The sequence below is a fragment of the Mus caroli genome, chromosome 2, assembly GCF_900094665.2.
Source record: "Mus caroli chromosome 2, CAROLI_EIJ_v1.1, whole genome shotgun sequence".
In the NCBI taxonomy this organism is placed as follows: domain Eukaryota; kingdom Metazoa; phylum Chordata; class Mammalia; order Rodentia; family Muridae; genus Mus; species Mus caroli.
In genome coordinates, this window is record NC_034571.1 from 72518425 (window position 1) to 72543377 (window position 24953).

The following is a 24953-nucleotide window of genomic DNA, read 5'->3' on the forward strand; positions in this document are numbered from 1 at the left end:
AAGAGAGGCCCATTGGACACGCAAACTTTATATGCCCCAGTACAGGGGAACGCCAGGGCCAAAAAAATGGGAATGGGTGGGTAGGGAAGTGGGGGGGGAGGATATGGGGGACTTTTGGGATAGCATTGGAAATGTAATTGAGGAAAATATGTAATAAAAATATATTAAAAAATAAAGAAATTTATGCTCATATATCACTATACCTCCTCTCTGAATATTCAAATATAAGAGTTGGTGAATGAGATGAATTGATAAGCAGATAGTTCTAACTATGAGCTAACCAAGGTTGCACCCTGGTGAGAACACTGATCCCTGTAAAGCAAGCAAACCCGGGACCGGTGAACCTTGCAAAGCTAGACCATCACTAGCCCTTACTGCATTGCTGGACTCTGAGAGTAACTAAGATCCTTGAGTCACCTAAAGGCTGCTCTGTTGGACCTTTCTCCTGAAAATCTCACATTTCCCAATATCTCTGACCTTGCACATGTTGTAACTGAACGTGGTATTTCAGAGAAGCAAGATATCTGCCATGTTATCCCCTCGCCTTTAAATCTGAATTGAAACAATGACCTTGTTTTTGTGTATTATAAAAAGGTAACCCAGCTGCCTCTGCCTTTCTGGCTACTTTAAGTTGTCCTAGAAACAAGCTATATTTTACATTGGTTTACATGTGCATACCCTAAGTAGGAAATCAGGAGCCTGTAAAGTGTATGCCCCCTCCCAGAGCTATTTTTCTAAGGGATCCTTCAACCCTCCAGAACCACAGCCATGGGCCTCTTTGGCAAGACTGCAAGGCAATTCCTTAAGCGATGTTCACCAACTCCCAGTTATCAGTCCAAACCTGATTTCATTCACCACACCTCCTTGGCTTCTCAGGGAAAAGAAAAGCTGGTTCTCACTAACAGCCACTTGCAACCAAAGTATATTTAGTTACAGAGGTCTTGGGGAAAGGACCTAGAGGTGGCACATATCAGAGTCTTGACATCCACATTGGGTCCAAGATGACATCGTGCCAGTCTCACACCCGGTGTGAAGTGATAGCGTCTATAATGTCAACTTTCTAGCTAAGGGTACGGTGAACAGTGAGTCTAAGTGGAAGGCAAGAGAAAATCTCACTTGTTATTTTAATTTTTTTCTTAATCAGGCTCCCCCAGATGACATGTTTTGTATTCGTGGGACAGAAAGCCCTTTAGGGATGAATTTTTGAGAGCAGTAAGCAGCAAGCTACTTTAAGTAGACCAGAACGTGTCTCTGGGGACAGGACCAGGAGGAGCAGGCAAAATATCCTGTGCTCTTTTTGTGTTATTCTGCGAGATGGCTCACACTTTGTCACCCATGAAAGAAGAGCATATTCTGATACAAGTTAATGTATGAAAAGGTGGCCCTGTGAGATGCCTTTTGGAAAGTGAACTGAAGGCCCAAACTGGACGATCAGTATGTATCAAAATGAGTGATTTTAAATGATCAAGGTGACTGATTGAATAAACTTTTCTAAGGAGAAACTTATCTCTAGAACCGGTCCCATATGCACAGCCATCCAGCGGTTTTTTACAATAACTTGAAAAGGGCTGGAGGCTGCTTCAGAGGTAAACGTTGGATTCTGTGAAACGGCATGCCCATGTCCTGTGAACAATGTGATGGTGACCTTTTGAGGAGCTGGCTGTGTATATTCCCCTCATTGCCACGCCCTGGTGACTTGTCACTTAGAGTCCTCCAGATGATCCGCTGGCCAGGGTCTCTGCGCATCAAGATTCTATATTCACAATTCTCTGTTCAAAAATCCAGGATGGCACACTGCCCTCATGCGATCACTTTAAATCTCAATCTAGGTCTGTTACAGTTGTGTAAATTTGTTTATTTCCTCACTTAGTGAACGCTTATTTATTGGGCAGGCAGGAAGCTCGACAGTAGGAAGCAACAGTGCTTAGGGTGTGCAGGGCATGCAAGTCTGACCGACAAGAAACAGGATGAAGGAGGAAGGACAAGGGTCGGCTGAGTTCTTTGGGGACTAATTTTTCCTCCCTAACTAGATTTCAAGAACCCCAGAAGATTGAAAAAAATTCTTATTTGTCTTGGTACCCTCAGCATCCATGATTGAAGTTAGTATGAAAAGGCATTCACTCTGTCTGAATAAATGAATGTAATGTGCGTGCATATTCAAGGTGTGCGTGGGGCACTCACTGTGAACCTAAGAACCAAGTTCAAAGCTTGTACTGTTTCTGTTGTGGGTGGCCCAACTCTTGCAAGGTCACACTGTATCACTGACCACACAGCCGCATCCTTTCCTGTGGTTAGTCTAACAGGGAATAAAACAGTCAGTACTTGGAGGAAGGTGCGGGCAAGCTTTGTGGGATTGAAAATACATAGGTGAGAAACTCGCTAGGCTTGGACACAGGGTGCGTTCACTTCCCAAGAATACAGAATGCAAGCACTTAATATTAAGTTGACCTCCAGGATCTCCATTGAGGGGGAAAATTAAGAGGTTGATAGAATGTGTTCCTTTTGTTGTGTGAGTCAGTATCTGATTCATAATATGAGCTAGATATTGACGGCTATACTTGATTTAATCCAATTTCACATTCATCCAATACTGACTAACAATAATTAGCTGATCTCGCTCCGTGGTAATGAAAAAAAAAAGTCTAAAATAAAAACCTGTGAGAAAAAAAAAAAAAGAGTTCAGAGCTGAGGGTACAGTTCATAGAACTCCCTAGCATGTGCGAGGTTCTAGTTCAAAGACCCCAGTGCACTGGTACAAAAGAAGCAGAAGGGAGCACTACTAAAGTAGTCACTCTTCTGCTTGGGTCCAGAGCTTGACTCCAGAGAGTTCCATGCACAGCTGTCTCCTACTTCCTCCTCACTGTAGCTTTATGACACTGGATTCGAACTGCTGCTTAGGGTTCGATGTCGATACATTGTTTCTCCATCCCGTGTTTCTCCATGTCTTTCAATCATCTACTGGCACTCTGCTAGTACTGGTGAGGTGGGCTATAACAGGAAGCCCCAGACTCATCTGGATGTTGGTGTCACAGTTGATTAAGAATGACAGGCGCTGCTGTGCTTCTAGTAGCTTCTTCCATTTGATTTTCTTATTAATTAATTAGTTAATTAATTAATTTGCATCCCAAGTGCTGCCCCCTATCAATTCCCACCTCAATGAGGTCCTCCCCCACCCCTCCCTTTCTCCTGTGAGATGATGACGACCCCTCTCTTCCCCCTACTATGCTCTCACAGTAGCGCATCAAGTCTCTGCCAGATTAGGCACATCTTGAGAAAAATTCAGCTTTTAGGGACACACTGATCCTTCATTTGAGGGAAAACGTCTAAGAGGCTCTCTGTAGTATGTGAAGGCAAAAACAGAGGCTCAGAATACGCGGTAGTGGACACTCGGGAGTGATGGTTCCAAGGATGCCAATCTGTCTTCCATAGCTGGACAAAAGGCATCCTTGCCCACCACGGCACAGTTGCACCTCCAAAAATTATATTTTCTTTCATAAAGTATTTCTTTCTTCTAAGTGGATTTAAGTTTACGGTTCCTGACAGTTTTTGTTACATTCTGGGAGATGAGTGTGTTCCCCTGCCATCGCCTTGAGAGATGAGAGGAGACCCCATGGCAAGGAGTGAAACAGAAACACCCTACAGTAAGAGAAGAACGTCAAAGGGATGTTGAGGTTCTGCCCAAAATAGCTGCTTGATGGCACATATTCTGGATAAATAACACGATTTCATAGCAAATTCCCCTTTTCCTGAAACTGTCCAAATGGCAAAAAAAGGGACAATCATAAATTCCATGGATATGTTTAGAAACAAAATATTCCCACTATCTGTCTTCCCAAAGATTGACAGTCAATGGGGAATAGAGGGGCTATCATAGAGGAGCAGAAGCCTATGGTTCAGGTATCCCTGGAATGAGGAGAGACGTTGCCTCCTGACACATAGTGACAGGCCTGAGGGTTCTCAGAAAAGACTTTCACAGTGGGTGACACCTCTAGAGGGTTTGGTCTTAGAGCCCAAGGGGACCTCTCTCTAGCAGCAGCGTTTAGTTCTCCTCTAGTGTCTTTCTGTCCCTTCTCAAAAGACCTCTGGGGATGAAGAAGGGCTCAGTAGCTAACACTGCATCCTGCTCTTGCAGGGAACCCAAGTCTGCTTCTCAGCACACATGGCTCGTAGCTCATAACAACCTGCACCCCAGCGCTGGAAATCTGATGCCAAATTTTGGCCTCTGTTTGTACTGCACTCACATACAAGCAAGCATGCGTGCAAAATTAAATATAAAAGCAACACCTTAAAAATAAAACACATCCCTAACTCATCAGTGAAGACACTGAAAACTTACAGAAGATCTTGCCACTATGGAGCATAGGGGTGGCACCTGGGGCAAAGGTCATGTGTGGGGAAGTAGCAGCAATGGACTAACGGATGCTACTAACCGACGAAAGAGGGAGACAGTGATTCAGAACCAGTCTGCTGGTGAAGACACTGAAAAACTGTATAATAACATCTCAAGGGTCCCCCAAGTCCTGAAAATAAATAGAATTCCTGCATTGAGTCAGAATTTAAATTTGTTTATGTATTGATTTATTGTGTGTTGGCAATAGAACCTAGAGTTGTGTGTGCAACTCTAGCCTATGGGCTACATCCTCAGATCTGCATTTCTATATTTGTATGATATTGTGGACAAACAGGGAAGGACATTTGAGTATCTAAGGATAAAGCAAACAAACTGTATTCTCATTAATCATTACAGACAGAAAACCAATCAGATGGCTGGCACTTAGAAGGTATTCTATACGCCCAAGCAAGTGCTATAATTCAAATGTAGTTTAGCTTTACTCAAAGGCTGCCAGTGAATTTAGTCTTGACTTTCCTAAGACCTGAAAGCTGAATGTGTTTATAAACAGATGTCTTTTCTGGAAACCTTGATCTTCAAAGTAGCCCAAAGCCATCAAGTTGAGACAGCCTAACCATGAGAATGCAATTTATTCTTAATGCCTGAATACGTTTCAGCTTTAATTGTATACTTCAGATAACGCAGGGACTGAAGCTATCTTTTATATTCCTGCTTGAAACGGGGTCTCCATCTGCAGCCCAGGCTGGCCTCACAAGTGTAGTCCCCCTGAGCCAACTTTCTGTGTGCTGGGACTGAAGGCATGCACCAACACAGCTAGCTTTCCTATATGCTTAATGGATGCAGCACACAAGCAGAGGAACATGAATGCTTCCTAGTGCAAGCCCACAATGGTGCGATAAAAATGCTTACTTGGAAAGCTGTTAATGTTACAAACAAAACAATTAGTGAAATGCTCCGTTAAACAGAGACTGACTGCTGTACACACCTAGTTATATAGATACAGAGTATAAATTTATTTAATTTAATCACCGCACGAACTTTCCTAGAAAAGAAGAATACTATTTGGGAATTCTCTTCTTTGGGGGATGAATCAAAGGCAAAAGACCAGGTTTGCAAACTTAAAATGATTACCCCAAGGAGATAATTAGGTACACTTACACCTAAAATATGATATAGTTTTTTATTTCTATATGTCGAGTTATATTAATGATAGATTAGAATTTATTCCTGGCAAATCAGAGCTTGGCTTTTTATATTCCACTGAAACATGTGTTAGGAAACCCTTCCAGCTATAAGAGATGCTACATCTGGGCTACACAGCCCTCTTTTTTTTGAATTTTTTGTTTTGTTTTGTTCTTGTTTTTCGAGACAGGGTTTCTCTGTATAGCCCTGCCTGTCCTGGAACTCACTCTGTAGACCAGGCTGGCCTCAAACTCAGAAATCTGCCTGCCTCTGCCTCCCGAGTGCTGGGATTAAAGGCATGTGCCACCACGCCCAGCTCTTTTTTTTTAATTTTAATTTTATTTTTTTAATTAAAATATATCTTTCCCTCTCCCCTTTCGTCCGTTAGCCACCTCAATGTACCTGCCTTGCTTCCTCTCAAATTTCATGGCTTCTTTTTCCATTAACTACTAGTTACATATAGAACCACATAAATCTACAAATGCCACCTGCTGGGTCCATTTAGTGTTACCTGTATACATAGTATTTCAGGGCTGATCACTTGGTATTGGATAAACAACTGGGAGTTTCATCTCTGGGGAAGACTATTTCTCCTACGATAAGCATTCCACAGTTGCCTGAAGATCTTTGTCTAAGGGTGAGGCCCTGTGAGGTCCCCTTTCTATGTTAGTGTATATTAAAAAAAGACACAAACAAGCACAACAGTAATAGACACACATAATCCTCTTTGTGGTAAGGATGGCCGGATTCCACCTGTACTGTAGCCTGCCTTGTAAATCTGTTCAACATGAGACAGACACAAAGCACAGGAGAGGGAGCTTAGAAACAACTAATGAGGACCTCAGCAAGGACAGACATGGGAGCCCAGCCCCTTCCATTGTCATTCACTGTCCAGGCTGGGGAACATCCAAGAACATTTCCTTTGAATAACCAGAAGCTTTTGTATGAAGTGGGAGTAAGTAATTCCACCTGGTAGGAGCCTCCTATTGCATGGAAGAGGGGACAGAAAGTCACTAGATGGCTCCACAGAATGCTACAGAGTCCATCAAAGAAGTAATGGGTTTGGCTTTAGATGCTGTGGTGGTTTGAATACGCTTAGTCCCAGGAGTGGCACTGTTAGGAGGTGTTGCTTTGTTGGAGGAATTATGTCACTGATGGCATGGGCTTTAAGACCCTCATCCTAGCTGCCTGGAAGCTAGTCTTCTAGCCACCTTCAGATGAAGGGTAGATGCCTGTCTGGACACTGCCATGCTATCAAAGTGGTAACTTAGATGATACTAGACCTGTAAGCCAGTCTCTATTAAATATTGCCCATATAAGAGTTGGATTGGTCATGGTGTCTGTTCACAGCGGCAAAACACTAAGACAGATGCTTTACTCTTGGCTCACTATTCCACTCCTATTCTCAAAAATGCTTTTGTGCTTTCTTAACCAAGTGTCTCTATTTCCCTTTCTGACCATTATGCCATGATGCAGTTCTTTATCCAGGGACACAAGAGCCTAAATCAGGTGCCGATCTGCCACTCAAGAGCAATCATATTTTCTCTCTTCCTTCTCTTTATTTCAGTTTCACACACTATCTGAGAGCTTACTCGTGCTTCCCTGGATGCTTCAGGCTGCTTTCCTTGCTCTGAGAAGGCTCCCTTCATCTCTGCCCCAGGAGCTGCTTGCAGATTCCACATCTAAGTCTGTCTGTGTTCTTGAAGGTATGACTTTCTCTCTTCCTCTCCTCCATCACCCTCTTCCCAGCAACTGCCAAGATTTACAGCTTGCCTGCCCTCCTGTTTTTCTCTCGAAGTTGTCCTTGAGCTATAAAAACATAAAAGCAGTGATGATTTCATTCAGGTCACTGCCAGTACCAGACTCACTCTTGGCTGTGGGCAGTTTATCCCATGGGCCCTTTCTCTCAGTCATGAAGATTTTCATACCCAGCATCACCAAAGGCCATTCTTCCTAACACATCAAGTGGGCTTTGTGGGTAAAAGGAACATTTAGAAACAGTTGACCAGTTCTCAATTATGATAATTTGCTCACAAAGGAAACTATTTTCTTGGGTAGTACATTGGTGTGGCATTTGTAGTAAAAAAAACAAAAAGTAAAAAAAAGAAAGAGAGAAGAAAAAGAAAGAAAGGGAAAAAGAAAGGAGAGAGAGGGGGAGAGAGAGAGAGAGAAAGCAATCAAATTTATATAGGCTTATTTTTGAAGTAGTAGGTCAAATAAGGATATCTTTGCCCAGGAAAAATGCTATAATGCCAGGTCAACAGATGTAAACTGAGAACACTTCAAGTGAAATGCAGCAAATAGCCACCTATGCACACAACACACTCCTCTGTACCTTGAGAGCATTAAAGAGCAACTACGCTGTTGAAAACACAAAGTCCTGCTAGGCTATTCATGTGTAACTTTTCCACACTTACCACTTATGAAGAAGCAAACCTTATCTCATGATTTATTTGAGGGACTAGTAGTGACTATACTACACACACACACACATCAAATATAATCATAATTGAAACATTTTGTTTCCCTCTTGGAAAATAATTTTTAATCTTCTTTAAATTTCTTTAACCCAGTTGTGCTTCATTTGTGAAATTACTTTGCATTTTCTCATTACAAAACTAATGTGCTTATTGTCCATAATTAGTGAAGTCAAAGTAATGATGTCTAAAACCTGGGAGATGTGCTTTCTAAAAACTGGCATGATTTGAAGATGTATATGGCATTTCAATGAATGAGGTGCAACCAAGGCAATTCTGAAGAACAATTAAGGTGAGGGGCTTGGATCGACAGAGGTCACAGACTATCATGAGGCTACAGTAAGACATCCTGGTTTTAGTTGAGGGGAAAAAATAAACTGACCAGAATAAAGGAATCAGTTAACATAAAGACCATGGTGTGTATGGTGAACTGATGTGCATGTATGGGCTTGTGTACTGAGGACACAATTGATAATGTAGTGAAGGAAGGATAGCAATTTCCATGAATGAATTGAGTTGATTGGTGTTGATATTTTTTATAAAAAGTATTTTGCTACTTACTGCATACCTTAGGCTTGGAGGATGACGAGGGGGTGACAGTAGGAGGCATAGGTAAGTGGTGATGGTGATAGGCATAGGGGTGATGGTAGTAGGTAGAGATGAGGGGAGACAGTGTCCGGCAGAGGTGAGGGATGATGTCAGACACAGGTGAGGGGTGGTGGTGGTATTTGGTAGGCGTGGCTTTCATGACTTCAAAGTAGGCAAAGACATAAAAAGTACCGACACCAAGACAAAAATAATATTAAATACATTAAAGTCAAAATTACTTCTTCAACTAAGGATACCTACCAACTAAAGTAGGGTAGAAAAAGATATTTTCAATTCATATACATTCAGAGGATTAAATTTTGCTACATGGAATCTCCTCTGAAGCTTTAAAGACTATCAATTCAGCAGAAAAATGAACCAAAACTCTGAATTCAGAAGACAGTCCTCCAACAAAAAGTAAGGTCATGGAAAGGCGCCCCAGCTCTTTAGGCATCCCAGAAACACAAATGAACACTATGATGTGACCCTAGTGAAAACAGAAACAACAGAAAACATGATGTAGTTAATGAGGAAATAGAAAAATCAAACCTGATCCAGATGCAGGTGAGCACACTACTACTGACCATTTATGAAAACTGGAAAGATCTACTGAGGTAGACCATGTGTACACCTGAAGATCCAGCAACTTCATCCTTAGGTATATAACCAACATACATGTAGACGGACTCCTTGAATGTACACACATCCACTAAGATCTGTACAAAAGACCCTACACTAAAAACTATCCAAATGTCCACCAAGAGTATATACAGTATGTTATTTTAAAACTAACAAAAGAAAAAGGATAATGAGTATTAGTGCGGACATTGCAATATATTAATTCAATATATTAACTGAAAAAGAGAATAACATACATAAAAAAAGAATGGATGCTTTCTAGCTGCATACAGCAATATGGCTGAATTTCACGAATAACACCAGTTAATTACCACTGACTCTCTCAGCCTTTCCATCCAGCCCATCCCCACTTCTTTATGTCAGCACTGATTCACAGAAACGCCTTAAACCAGGAACTTCTAGTGGCCACACTGGGCTGGAACACCAGCTTACCTGGCTCCCATCCTGATCTCTCAGTTCTGTAGGAGCCTTCTTTCAGAAGCCCCTCCTCTCACCTTCCCTGGAAACTCTGCCTCTTGGTTCACAGGAGCACTTTCCTAACAAGAACCCCATGGCCACCACACTGGCCTAGGAGTAGGCTATGTCAACTAAAGAATGGAACACCTGCCCAACAAAGACATGGACAGATGTGTACACCAAACCAACCACCCACCCACCCAACCAAGCAAACAAACAAACAAAACACTTTAAACATGATAACTCCAGATGCCTAGTTCCTAGAACAAAAATATGATAGTTAATACCTAAAATAATATGCCACCTCCTGAAGCCAGCAATCTTATTGCAGCAGTCCCTAAGAAATACAAGTTAGATAGCTGAAGCCAAAACAAAGACTTCAAATTAGTAGTTATGAATATGCTCAAAGACCTTAAAAACAATATGAATAACTGCCTTAGTGAAAACACAAAATGTAATTGAGGAAAATACGTAATAAAAGAAATATTTAAAAAAATAAGATGGAAATAAAGCCCATCAACAAAAAAAAAAAGAAAGATAGAAAAAGAAAACACAAACAGTTCAATGAAATATCAAAAAAAGTTCAAGACGTCAAGGAATCTAAAGAAAATCAAAACTGGCATGAAAAACTTACGATGTCAAGCAAAAACCTCACAGGTAAGTCTCATCAACAGATTATAAGACTTGGAAGAGAGCATTTCTAGTCTTGAAGACAAAGTTTAAAAAATGGATAGCACAAAACTTAAAAATAAGATTTAAGGGCTGAAAAGATGGCTCAGCAGGTAAGAGCACTGACTGCTCTTCCAGAGGCCCTAAGTTCAAGTCCTAGAAATCACATGGTGGCTCACAAACATCTGTAATGAGATCTGATGCCTTTTGGTTTGTCTGAAGACAGCAACAGTATACTTACATATAATAAATGAATAAAATATTTTCAAAAATATTTAAATCTAAAAAAATTCAGGCACAAAACATTCAAAAAATCTGAAACACTATTAAAAACAACTAAGAATAACAGGAATAGAGGAAGAGCAAGAAACTCAAGTCAAAAGTACATAAAATATTTTCGATAAAGAAACCTTCTCTAACGTACAGAAAGATGTGCCTATCAAGATACAAGAAGTATAAAGAACACCAAACACAATTGATAATAAAAAAATCCACAATACATAGAAATCAAAATAATGGATAGATAGATAGATAGATAGATAGATAGATAGATAGATAGTAGATAGATAGGTATGAGAGAAAAAGAGGAAAGAAAGAGAGAGAGAGAGGTGGGGAGAGGGGGAGAGGAGGAGAGAGGAAAAAAGAAAGAGAGAAAGAAGGAAAGGAAAGGAAAGGAAAGGAAAGGAAAGGAAAGGAAAGGAGAAAGAGAGAGAGANGAGAGAGAGAGAGAGAGAGAGAGAAAGAAAGAAAGAAAGAAAGAAAGAAAGAAAGAAAGAAAGAAAGAAAGAAAGAAAGAAAGAAAGAAAGAAAATTAAAAGCTGCTAGGGATAAAGACCAAGTCATATTTAAAAGCAGATTGATGAGAATTAACACCTGATTTCTCAAAGGATATTTGAAATCCAGAAGGGCCCAGTCAGACATTCTATAAACTCAGAAAGTCCATAGATTCCAGCCTAGATTACTATACCCAGCAAAATATCAGTCACAATAGATGAAGAAAGAAAAACATTACATGATAAAACCACAATCAATAAAATGAAGAATTGGTTCTTTAAGAAAAATAAATAAAAAAACCCACAATCAATAAAATAAATAATTGGTTCTTTAAGAAAAATCAACAAGACTAACAAAACCTTAGCCAGCTTAACTAATACATGGACAAAGAAGATGCAAAATAATAAAATTAGGATAAAAAGGAGGACATTACAGTAGACACAAAGGAAATTCAACAAATCATGAGGACATACCTTTAAAATCCACCAAACTGGTAAGCTTACAAGAAATGTATGAATTTCTTGATATATACAGACCTACCAAAGTTAAGTCAATATCAAAGTAATTTAAGCAGACTCATAACCTCTAATGAAATATAAATAGTAATTAAAAGTCTCTCAAACAATGATAGATAGATAGATAGATAGATAGATAGATAGATAGATAGATAGATGCCTAGCTAAAGGAGGACTCAGACCAGAATTCTACCAAATCTTCAAAGAATTAACACTAATACTCCTCAAATTATCTCATAAAATAGAAACTTAAAAAATATTTCCTGACCTTGGGACGAACTCGGCGGGCAGTCCTACAGTCTCCAGAGGACTCTCCACCCCACAGGCACCCTAGCATGCCCAGAATCTCAGGATCACTGGTGAGTGAAACACAATACCTGTTCCAACAGAACCAGGATGCCTGGGGACAGCTGAAATACAGACACAGGAACCCTGCCTGATCAATGGCTCGGGTTCCTTCTGGGCGGCACTGTTCTACCTTGGTTTAGAACCCAGTGGACAGCCCCATGGTCCCCAGAGGACACTTCCAGGCCCACTAACACACCCAGGATCTTAGGATTCCAGGATGCCAGGAGATTGGTCACATCACAATCTCAGGGTCTCAGAGGAAGCTTGACTGCCAAGAACTCTGACATCTCTGACACCCAGAATCTCAGCATCATGGGATTCCAGAATCACAGGATCACTAAGAAAACTGGACTCTGAGAAGTTTTCTGACTCAACTGGGATTACAGGAAGGACAGGCTCCAATCAGATATATCGAGGGCAGGGAGCACTTGAGATAATCAGATGGTGGGAGGCAAGCATAAGAACAGAAGCAAATAAAAACAAAAACAAACAAACAAAAACACAAGGTTACTTGGCATCATCAGAACCAACTCTCCCACCATCCACCATTGCAAGTCCTGGATACACAATCACACCAGAAAAGCAAGATATGGATTAAAGTCACTTTTCATGATGATGATGGAGGACTACAAGAAGGACATAATTAAAAAAATACATGAGAACACATGTGAAACAGGTGAAAGAATTGAACAAAACTATCAAGGATCTAAAAATGGAAGTAGAAACAATAAAGAAATCACAAAGGGAAACAACTCTGGAAATAGAAAACCTAGGAAAGAAGTCAGGAACCATAGATGCAAGCATAACAAACAGAATACAAAACACAGAAGAGAGAATCTCAGGTGCAGAAGATATCATCGAAAACATTGACACAACAATCAAAGAAAACGGAAAATGCAAAAAGATACTAACCCAAAATATCCAGGGAATTCAGAATGAGAAAACCAAACCTAAGGATAATAGGTATACATGACAAGTAAGATTTCCAACATAAAGGGCCAGTAAGTATCGTCAACAAAATTATAGAAGAAAACTTCCCCAACCTAAAGAAAGAGATCGATGAACATATAAGAAGCCTACAGAACTCCAAATAGTTTAGACCAGAAAAGAAATTCCTCCCATCACATAAAAATCAAAACACCAAATGCACATAACAAAAAAAATATTAAAAGTGGTAGGGGAAAAAGGTAAAGTAACATATAAAGGCAGACCTATCAGAATTACACCTGACTTCTCACCAGAGACTATGAAAGCCAGAAGATCCTGGGCAGATGTTATACAGACATAAGACAACACAAATGCCAGCCCAGGCTACTATACCCAGCAAAACTCTCAATTACCATAGATGGAGAAACCAAAGTATTCCATAATAAAACCAAATTCACACGATATCTTTCCACGAATCCAGCCCTTCAAAGGATAATAAAGGGAAAACACCAACACAAGGACGGAAACTACACCCTAGAAAAAGCAAGAAACAAACCTAAAAGAAGATAGCCACATGAACAAAATTCCAACTCTAACAACAGAAATAACAGGAAGCAGCAACGACTTTTCCTTAATATCTCTTAATATCAATGGACTCAATTCCCAAATAAAAAGACATAGACTAACAGACCAGTTACATAAACAGGACCCAACATTTTTCCGCTTACAGGAAACCCACCTCAGTGACAAAGACAGACACTACCTCAGAGTAAAAGGCTGGAAAACAATTTTCCAAGCAAATGGTCCGAAGAAACAAGCTGGAGTAGCCATTCTAATATAGAATGAAATCAACTTTCAACCTAAAGTTATCAAAAAAGACAAGGAAGGGCACTTCATACTCATCAAAGATAAAATTTACCAAGATGAACCCTCACTTCTGAAGATTTATGCTCCAAATGCAAGGGCACCCACATTCATTAAAGAAACTTTAATAAAGCTCAAAACACACATTGTACCACACACAATAATAGTGGGAGACTTCAACACCCCACTCTCATCAATGGACAGAGCCTGGAAACAGAAACTAAACAGAGACACAGTAAAACTAACAGACGTTATGAAACAAACGGATTTAACAGATACCTATAGAACATTTTATACTAAAACAAAAGGATATACATTTTTCTCAGCATGTCATGGTTCCTTCTCCAAAATTGACCATATAATCAGTCACAAAACAGGCCTCAACGGATACAAAAATATTGAAATTATCCCAGGCATCCTATCAGATCACCACGGACTAAGGCTGATCTTCAATAACAACATAAATAATAGAAAGCCAACATACATGTGGGAGCGGAACAACACTCTATTCAATGATAACTTGTTCAAGGATGAAATAAAGAAAGAAATTAAAGACTTTTTAGAGTTTAATGAAAATGAAGCCACAACATATCCAAACTTATGGGACACAATGAAAGCGGTTCTAAGAGGAAAACTCATAGCTCTGAATGCCTCTGAAATGAATCTGGAGAGAGCATAGATGAGCAACTTGACAACACACCCAAAAAAGCTCTAGAACAAAAGGAAGCAAGTTCATCCAAGAGGAGTAGAAGGGAGGAGATAATCAAACTCAGGGGCGAAATCAACCAGGTGGAAACGAAAAGAACTATACAAAGAATCAACCAAACCAGGAGCTGGTTCTTTGAGAAAANNNANCAAGATAGATAAACCCTTAGCCAGACTAACTAGAGGGCACAAGGACAGTATCCTAATTAACAAAATCAGAAGAGAAAAGAGAGACATAACAACAGAATCTGAGGAAATCCAAAAACCAACAAAAAAGCCACAATTACTCTGATGCCCAAACCACACAAAGACCCAACAAAGAAATAAACTTCAGACCAATTTCTCTTATGAATATCTATGCAAAAATAATAAAGTTCTCGCAAACTGACTCCAAGAACACATCAAAACGATAGTATATCATGATCAAGTAGGCTTCATCTCAGGGATGCAGGGATGGTTTAATATGCGGAAAGCCATCAACATAATCCACTATATAAACAAAAAACACATGATCATCTCACTAGATGCTGAGAAAGCATTTGACAAAATCCAACACTTGTTCGTGATAAAAGTCTTGGAAAGATCAGGAATTCAAGGCCCATACATAAACATAATAAAAGCAATATACAGCACACGAGTAGCCAACATCAAACTAAATGATGAGAAACTGGAAGCAATCCTACTAAAATCAGGGACTAGACAAGGCTGCCCACTCTCTCCCTACCTAGTCAATATAGTACTTGAAGTCCTAGCCAGAGCATTAAGACAACAAAAGGAGATAAAAGGAATACAAATTGGAAAGGACAAAGTCAAAATATCACTATTTACAGATGATATGATAGTATACATAAGTGACCCCAAAAATTCCACCAGAGAACTCCTAAACCTGATAAACAACTTCAGTGAAGTAGCAGGATATAAAATTAACTCAAACAAATCAGTGACCTTTCTCTACACAAAGGATAAACAGGTTGAGAAAAAAATTATGGAAACGACACCCTTCAAAATAGTCACAAATAATATAAAATACCTTGGTGTGACTCTAACTAAGGAAATGAAAGATCTGTATGATAAGAACTTCAAGTCTCTAATGAAAGAAATCAAAGAAAATTTCAGAAGATGGAAAGCTCTCCCATGCTCATGGATTGGCAGGATCAATATAGTAAAAATGGTTATCTTGCCGAAAGAAATCTACAGTCTTGCCGAAAGCAATCTACAAATTCAATGCAATCCCCATCAAAATTCCAACTTAATTCTTCACAGAGTTAGAAAGGGCAATTTGCAAATTCATCTGGAATAACAAAAAACCTAGGATAGCAAAAACTATTCTCAACAATATAAGAACCTCTTCTAGAATCACCATGCCTGACCTCAAACTGTACTACAGAGCAATTGTGATAAAAACTGCATGGTACTGGTACAGAGACAGACAGGTAGATCAATGGAATAGAGTTGAAAACCCAGAAATGAACCCACACACATATGGTCACTTGATCTTTGACAAGGGAGCTAAAACCATCCAGTGGAAAGAGGACAGCATTTTCAACAAATGGTGCTAGCACAACTGGTGGTTAGCATGTAGAAGAATTCAAATTGATCCATTCTTATCTCCTTGTACAAAGCTCAAGTCTAAGTGAACTAAAGAACTTCACATAAAACCAGAGACATTGAAACTTATAGAGGAGAAAGTGGGGAAGAGCCTCAAACATACAGGCACAGTGGAAAATTTCCTGAACAGAACAGCAATGGCCTGTGCTGTAAGATCAAGAATCAATAAATGGGACCTCATAAAATTGCAAATCTTCTGTAAGGCAAAGGACACACTCAAATAAGACAAAATGGCAACCGACAGATTGGGAAAAGATCTTGACCAACCCTACATCTGATAGGGGGCTAATATCCAAAATATATAAAGAGCTCAAGAAGTTGGACTCCAGAAAACCAAATAACCCTATTAAAAAATGGGGCACAGAGCTAAACAAACAATTCTCAACTGAGAAATACCAAATGGCTTAGAAGCACCTTAAAAAAATGTTCAACATCCTTAATCATCATGGAAATGCAAATCAAAACAACCCTGAGATTCTACCTCACACCAGTCAGAATGGCTAAGATCAAAAACTCAGGTGACAGCAGATGCTGGCGAGAATGTGGAGAAAAAGTAACACTTCTCCATTGCTGGTGGGATTGCAAGCTTGTACAACCACTCTGGAAATCAGTTTGGCAGTTCCTCACAAAATTGGACATAGTACTACTGGAAGATCCAGCAATACCACTCTAGCCATATACCCAGAAGATGCTCCAATCTGTTATAAGGACACATGCTCCACTATGTTCATAGCAGCCTTATTTATAATAGCAAGAAGCTGGAAAGAACCCAGATGCCCCTCAACAGAGGAGTGGATACAGAAAATGTGGTACATTTATACAATGGAGTACTACTCAGCTATTAAAAACAATGAATTAATGAAATTCTTCATGTATGTATCAACTGGATGTATCTGGAGGATATCATCCTGACTGAGGTAACCCAATCACAAAAGAACACACATGATATGCACTCACTGATATGTGCATATTAGCCCAGAAGCTCAGAATACCCAAGATACAATTTGCAAAACACATGAAACTCAAGAAGAAGGAAGACCAAAGTGTGGACACTTTGATCCTTCTTAGAAGGTAGAACAAAATACCCATGGAAGGAGTTATAGAGACAAAATTCGGAGCAGACACTGAAGGCATGACCATCCAGAGACTGCACCACCTGGAGATCCATCTCCGCTCTCCCCCGCAAAAAAAATTTTCTAATTCTTTTTTACAAGGCCACTGTCACTTAATGCTAAAGCTACACAAAACCCTACGAAGATTCCCAAACATCACAGGGTATTGCCAAGTCTATTGGTTGCTCTCCTCACCCTGATTTAGGCCCCATTGCTGGAGATAATACTAATTTATGTCACTGAACAGAGGGGAGTTGAGCTGGTACCAAGGAGTCACTTCACCACTACTGTTTCACATTTATGTTACTGGAAAATACTTTGCATGCTCCCAGACCAGAAAGATAACAGTGGCTTGTCTGCCTCACATACTGCTGCAATAGTGCCACTAATATTACAGGAGTAACCAACCACTTTTTGATTGGCCTTAAGGCCCATTCTTTGAGATGGAACCCATACCTGATACTGCAAAGCTGGCCCAGAACCTGAGACTAAATGGATCATAGACCTGGGGGAAACCCTGCTCCTACTGTTATGCTAAAGGAACACAGCAATAAAATGACTCCTAATAACATAATGTTAAACCCATCAATCAGCTCCTCAGTCAGTCCTCATCAGATAAGTGTCCTTAAGTAGATGAAGTTAACACAGAGAACAACAACTAAGCAATGTGTAAAGAGGATAAGAGGCTCTGGAGCACTCAGTCCTACATGAGATATCTCCATCCATTCGTCCCCTCAAGGCTCAGGCACCCACGAGGAAGAGGAGGTAGGAAGACTGTAAGAGCCAGAGATGATGGATGACTTCAGGGAAATGGTGTCTGCGTGACACAACAGGACCAGTGCACATGGGAACTATAACAGCATGCAGAAAACTTGCATGGGTTCAAGCCATACGTGGTCCCAGCAATGAGAGGGGGAAATGGACACAGGGTCCCACCCCTACCTTAGAAGCTATCTGCAACTGTGCAACTGTGCAAAATTTAAGATAAAAAAGGCAAATGACTTTTCCCAACATTCTCACAGGATATGAAACGCAATTCGGGGCAGGCCTAGATTGACTAGGCCAACACAAAACATATTCAGTGGTATTTTTGTGGACATTTTGTTTTATTTTGCTTTGTGGGGGATCATTTTTGTCCTGTTGACTTTTGCTTGTTTGATTTTTATTTTATTGTGTGTGTGTGTGTGTGGTTTTCCGGGGTCCTTTTGTGCTCCTTGAATTTTTTTTTATCTTGGTTTCTTGTTTGTCTGTTTGTTTGAAAGAGAAACAGAAAAAGAACATGAAGCAGGCTGAGTAGGGATGTGGGAGGATCAAGGAGAAGCCGGGAGAGGGGGAACACGATTGAAATACACTGTGAAAAATTAATTTAAAAAGAATAACATCAGGTAAATCAAGTAGTAAAGTTAAACTACTTATATAAAAGGGGAATATGTGAATCCAGTTAGTGCCTTTAGAGGTCAGGCTGGTCATTGCTTTGGACGGTGGCAGAGTTATTAAAATTTTTTATACAGTTTATTTTGATCATCTTCTTTCTTCTCCCCCAAATCTTCTCAGATCCTCCCCATCTCCCTATCTCCCCAATTTCATATCCTTCCTCACTCTCTCAAAAACTCTCTCAAAAACCCTCTCTCTCTCTCTCTCTCTCTCTCTCTCTCCCCACACTCACTCACACACACACACACACACAGATACACACCAATCCTTCTCAGGGCCCATGCGCTCACACACTCACACACACACACACACACACACACACACACACACACCATACACATACTCTCCAAAGTAACTTTTTCATGTTGGTCAGCTCCTCCTGGGCCTGGAGTCTGCCCTGGAATATGCTTGCTATACCCTGTGACACTCCATTGCAGAAAACTGATTCTCCCTTCCCCCGCAGCCATCCACGGCAGATAACGTCTTAGTTGAAGAACCTGAATGTTGCTAGGCACAGGCTCCACCACTGAGCCATATTTCCATCTCCCCCCACCCTCCTGCTTTGGTCACTTAAAAACATCCCTCGGAAGGAGTATTTGGGCTATGTGTACGCCTGTACATATTAATGATTGTTCCCTGAAGACACATTTTTTTGTACGTGGAATTCCTAGATTCATTTTAATCCGGCTGCCAGCTTGATCTCCAAATCAGCAGCACTGACTTGAACGTCTATCAGCAGTGTGGTGGAACGCCCTTTCCCTGTCACAGCATGGAGAAAGCTGCTGGAAGGGCTCAGTCAGTGTGGCAGCACAATGCATCTATCTGCTGGCATAATTGGGTAGCGTTTCCTCTGCACCACGGCCTCAGAGGACCCTGGCTGGGCTTTCCTCCTCCTCAGTTGGAGCTCGTCTCCACTTTTTTTGGAGAACTTTGTCTCTCATCAGTTGCCAACACTCTTCCACTGAATTTACTGTTTCAATGTGTTTGTTGTGCTTTCTGGACGTACTTAATTTTTTACTTATGGTAGATTCAAATCAATCCATCCTCTCATTGCTGATCTCTGCCTTTAGCTCAAAAAGGAAGAGAGAACAAGAGAGAAAGAGAGAGGGAGAAAGAGAAACCTGTCCTCAGTGTTGAAGAAATTCTTAATTCCTAATTACGATTTTCTAGTTGCTATTATAATTTTAAACATCTTTTATAATAGACATTGTATAGAAGTGTAGATGCCTAAAAATGAGTACAATGACTTTTAATTAAGGACATATGGGGCAGTTGTGTAAATAGCTATGAGCCATACTGGGGTGTTACACTGAAAGTTAACCAGGAGAGGTCAGGACAACAGCAAGAAATACTCTTGCTAGACATCACTTAAGATGTTCCTTCCTCAAGACTGTGGTGAAGGATTGTCTTCCTCTTCAACTTGCTGGAAGGGTCTGGACTGCCTCTGAGGCCACTGTCTAGAAATCCCACTGGAGGCGTAGATAACTCTGCCCATCTTCTGTCTAAACACCATGATTCCAGAGAAGCTAAGCATACTTTAACATCTTCCAACTCTCCTAGCAAACGTCTCTGTTTACTTGAAGAACCTGGACATTAGAAGCGTATCTATTTCACCATTCTGAAAGCTAAAAAGATGAACTGCCACCAAACTCTCAAGCATCTGTCAGATAAAGGAATGGCTCTGTAATGAATTCACTGAAACAAATCTCAGGTATCATTTATCATTCCTTCCTTCAAAAGTCACAGACCCTGCAGTAGTTGTACAGCAGATGCGACCGTTTAACACCTGCCAGGGTTTGTGCATAGAGCAAATTTTAAGAATTCAGATGAACTTTTTCAGATCAAAAAAAAAAAATCATTAACATAATGTAGCTTTCAAACATTTCCTGTTATGTAATGATTTCAAATCTGGCACAGAAGAACTGAAAATACAAGGCTGCATTGGAAGACACACATGCATATATACAGGTGACAGTTAATCTGTAGACATGAATTGATTTGAAACCATGCTTTCTGTGAATGATGTTATCTGGTCATTCATAAGTTCTTTCCCTCCTTGTTAGCTACTCTGCTGCAAGATGGTACCGCTAATAGGGAACGAAGGGAAGTTTAGTCACTGGACTGTGCCCTGCTGGGTCAAAACGCACAGCAAGTAGAGAATGTTCAAGAAGAACATCAGAGGAAAAGAGCCATTTGTGCTACTCTCTTGAGGATTTAGAACACTGGGTCAAGACCCCACACTGGCAGTTGTGGTGGTGTGAAGTGGCTGCCAGGAAATAAACCTGCACACCATGCTGGAGAAATTAATCCCAAAGGCAAGGCCGTCAGAAGAGCGCCCAATTACTGAGAACAAGGTCGGATGCGTAAGAGACAATGATGAGAACAGGCCACGACGAAGCAAGTATCAGAGCACTCGAGAGAGTGGGACATCGGGGTCTGAGAATCAGAATTAGATGCTTCTGAAGAGCACAGGCGAGAACGCTCTGCTGGAAATCAGAGCTGTGGTTCTAGGGGTGACACTGCCCATTCCAGCTGCAAACAAAAGACGGTGTGCCGTGACAGTTCATCAGGCCTCACCCCACTACTGGCTGAAATCCGTGTGAGAGAGGAAGGCAGGCAAACTTGACCCAGAAGAGGGGTGTCTGGATCCAGAATCTGATGACAAGCTGATTTTACTTGAACTTTTAATTTATAGCCACATCTGACTACCTGTTCTTTCCATATTGATTTTCTTTTAAATGGTCTTTTGCCCTTTTAAAATTGATCTTTTTTTTAAATGTCTTTGCCAAATATCTCTACTGCATTTGATGACATTTAAAGTCTTTATATTCTTACTTTTCTCCCATAGGGTGGGTGTATGGGGGAGGGGAGAGACTTTACTTAATTTTATTATAGGAAAAAAAAACGAAGAAGATAAGGAAAAACTTATTTGTTGCCCTTAATTTACTCTATAAAATGTTCATGAAGTTGATACCCCAATTAGTTTTAGATAAGTTCAAAATTAAAATTATCAAGTTCATAAAATCACGGTGGTTTATACACACGCACACACAAACACACACCTACCTAAAAGAACACCTTACATAGAATTTGTTCATAAACTCTACGATCTACTGGTAACTGCATCTAACTGTAGAAAAATTTCACAGTTTTCAGATATATAAATATGTGCGAGTTACTTTCAAGGCATCTGGCAATCAAGCAGATGTGTAGAAATAGAAACAGAAAAGAGAATAGAAAAGAGAAAGAAGAGCACCAGGAGACATGGGTGGATCAGATTCGGCCTCCTGAATCTCCGTGGCACCCTCACATCAGCAAGTGCAGTTTGAAGATGAAGAGGACGGAGCACCTTGCCATGGAGTGTCCACCAAACACCACCCCTCCCATTCCACTCCCTTCCCCTCAACAGGCGCCACACCTCTCTGCTCAGTGAGACAAGCATCAAAACAGATGTTTCTTCTCTCTCACCTCAAAAGGCCATACGGGAAGCACAAACATACTGAGGTACTGAACACGTTTCTACTACATCGGGGTAATTCTAAAAGGATCTTGCCAAACACATGAGAACGCTAGCTCCCTGCTTCAGAAGAGGATGACACATAGAAATAACAAAGGGGTTTCTCAGACATTGGGGATGAGTGTTAGTGTGTAAACCACAGAGTATGTTCAACTCAGGTGTCGACATCTGAGGTTAGAAGAAAGATCAAAACCATGTTTCATTCCAGAACCATCACATGTCAAACCAGCTGCACAGGAAAACTCCAACTGCCACTCAAGTGTTGACTCTGGCTTACTCTGGGCCTGAGTGGAACAAGAAAGACACACTTTCACAGTGGCTACTTTAGACCTACGCAAGCCTCGCTTTCTTATATTAGTTGGACAAAACCTTCTTTCCATGCCTTTCTTTCCTGAGGCTCTAACACATCCCCTTCCATTACCACTCAAGCTTGATCTGAAATTTCTTTATATTAAGTTGATGTTGACTGATACAAACACATCTATCTTAAAACACAAATCTCAAACATAGCTGTATTTAATGCAGGGTTGCACTGGAAATACAAGGAGGAGTTTACCAATATCTACATGCCCAAGTCCTATACCTGTAGACCCTGGTTCAACAAGTTTACATCTGTGTAACTGATGGAATAGGCCAGATAGATAGATAGATAGATAGATAGATAGATAGATAGATAGATAGAGAGACAGACAGACAGACAGAAAGATAGACAGGAGATAGATAGATAGATAGATAGATAGATAGATAGAAAGAAAGAAAGAAAGAAAGAAAGAAAGAAAGAAAGAAAGAAAGAAAGAAAGAAAGGTAGACAGGAGATAGATGGGTAGGTAGGTAGCTAGATAGGTAGCATTTCTTAGACTACCAAGAGCACATTTATTCATCTGGTATGGAAGTTTCTTGTCCTGCCACACCAGAACTACAAGCATCTGAAATAATTTGCCTTCCAGGAACAGGACACCGAGATCAAGGGCCTCACCTGCTCCACAACCTGCCTAAGGCATCCATCATCAAGTGGATGAAAGTGGCAGTTCCTCTGGTCACTTGATAGTTGGGAGACCTTGAAAAACCATTCATGTGCCTGCGCATCAGATTCCTCTACTGTAAATGAAGGAGAATGAACTAGATGACCCCTAGCGCTCCACCCTGTTCTTACATGACAAAGGTTTTTGCAGGGTCTGGGGATTTTCCCATGCTGTTTTCTTTTTCCTTATGCTTTTCCTGTCTAATTGCTTTGATTACAGGGAGATCACAATGTCCCACACAGTTTATCAGAACATCGCAGAGCCCTAGGAAAGCGATGCACTCTCCTACTCCCCATCTAGCCTGCAACCTCGACAGAGACCAGAGGCGGCTGCTGTCAGGTCTTGGTATTCGAAGAGAATATCCCCTGTCGTCTCACTTGGTGACTGAGGGGGAGGCAGCAGGCAATATTTCAAAATGCAAACTGACATTTAATTATACAAAAATCTCCTTCCGTCATCACTTCTCTTGCCAGGCTGATTTTGATTTACTTAAACATTTTCCTTTCTATGTTGATTCCTTTTCTTTTCCCCAATTCTGAATGAGCACAGTCAGAAATGAAGCACACGTTTGACTTACAGTCTCGTTGCTTCCCTTTCTACCTCCTATAGTCTTTTGGTGACACAGTGGTTTACAAAATTGTGTTCATTTCTGCGATGAATCTAAATCCTGACATACAAGCGAACATTCTCAAAATGTAAATATTTTCCAATATCTATATCACAGAAGAGGTTTTAGACAAATATTACCAAAAAGTAAAGAGATTTGGGAACAAAAATGCAAGAAATTGTACTGTCCTGCTTTAGGTTCTTAAACAATGACATGATTCCAAACAAGAGATATGGCAAGACTGCCCACAGGAAGGCAAATAGGGTACCTGCCTAAGTGTGAGACTTAAGGAGAGGCCACCATCTTCAGTGTTCCAGATAAGCAATGCTTTAATGTGATATTTTAAATCAATAACAGTGCTGTGGAAAACTACTAAGACCAAAGAAAAGAATCACAAGACTGATCCTGTCTGTATTTAAATTTTGACATTTTTTTCACTACAGGATATTTGCATTATTGTTGATTTTTCTGAAAGTACTGAACAAATTTTTATTTATCTGGATTCTCTTCAAGTTTGCACTGAAATGTCCTTGTTGGCCTCACTTCATTAGGGCCTGGGCCTGTCCTGGGGAACGCAGTAATATTACTGTATCTTATTCTTAAAAAAGAAAGGCTCCTGTTACAACGACTTTGATCATTCCTGATATCACCATCATGCATGTGTATGAGTGCTTTTGGTGAAGGTCTGGTACCATTTGGTACTTATTCCAAGTAGTGACTGCAGATGTAGAGAAAGTTCTTTCCACTGAAGAGAAAAACATCACTCTGAAGGATGAAAGCTACACGGCAGAGGGCAGATGCAGTTAGACCGTGAGATTCCTGACTCAGGGGCATGGCTTGATGAAGAGCTGCGAGGGAAAAGCCAACAAGAAGAGGGAGGGAGGAAGAAGGGAAAGATGGGTGCGTATGCAGGAGTTTGGAAATTCAGTTTGACATGCAGACTCCCAGGCAGCTCTCCACAGAGCTGAAGGGAACACCAAGCATTTTCATATGAAGTGATTCCCAAGGAAGTGCTCTAGAACCTGAGGAGGAACCCATCACGGAGCTCTAGAACCTGAGGGGGAACCCACCACGGAGCTCTAGAACCTGAGGGGGAAACCCACCACGGAGCTCTAGAACCTGAGGGGGAAACCCACCACGGAGCTCTAGAACCTGAGG

The 24953-nt window shown here is 40.6% G+C and overlaps 1 protein-coding gene across 3 annotated transcripts in view; it reads right to left on the reverse strand.

Moving 5' to 3' along the window:
- Znf385b (zinc finger protein 385B) overlaps nucleotides 1–24953 on the reverse strand; it is a 385123-nt gene that overhangs the window by 298799 nt on the left and 61371 nt on the right. Inside the window, exon 1 of one of the 3 annotated variants that reach the window (XM_021151791.2) lies at nucleotides 11920–11940. The exons of 1 other annotated variant lie outside the window; for it this stretch is intronic. The gene's annotated coding sequence lies outside the window, so the exon portion shown is untranslated. Of the gene's footprint in view, nucleotides 1–7125; nucleotides 7147–11919; nucleotides 11941–24953 lie in introns of those variants that run through there. One more of the 3 variants, XM_029474269.1, reaches the window with a different exon arrangement.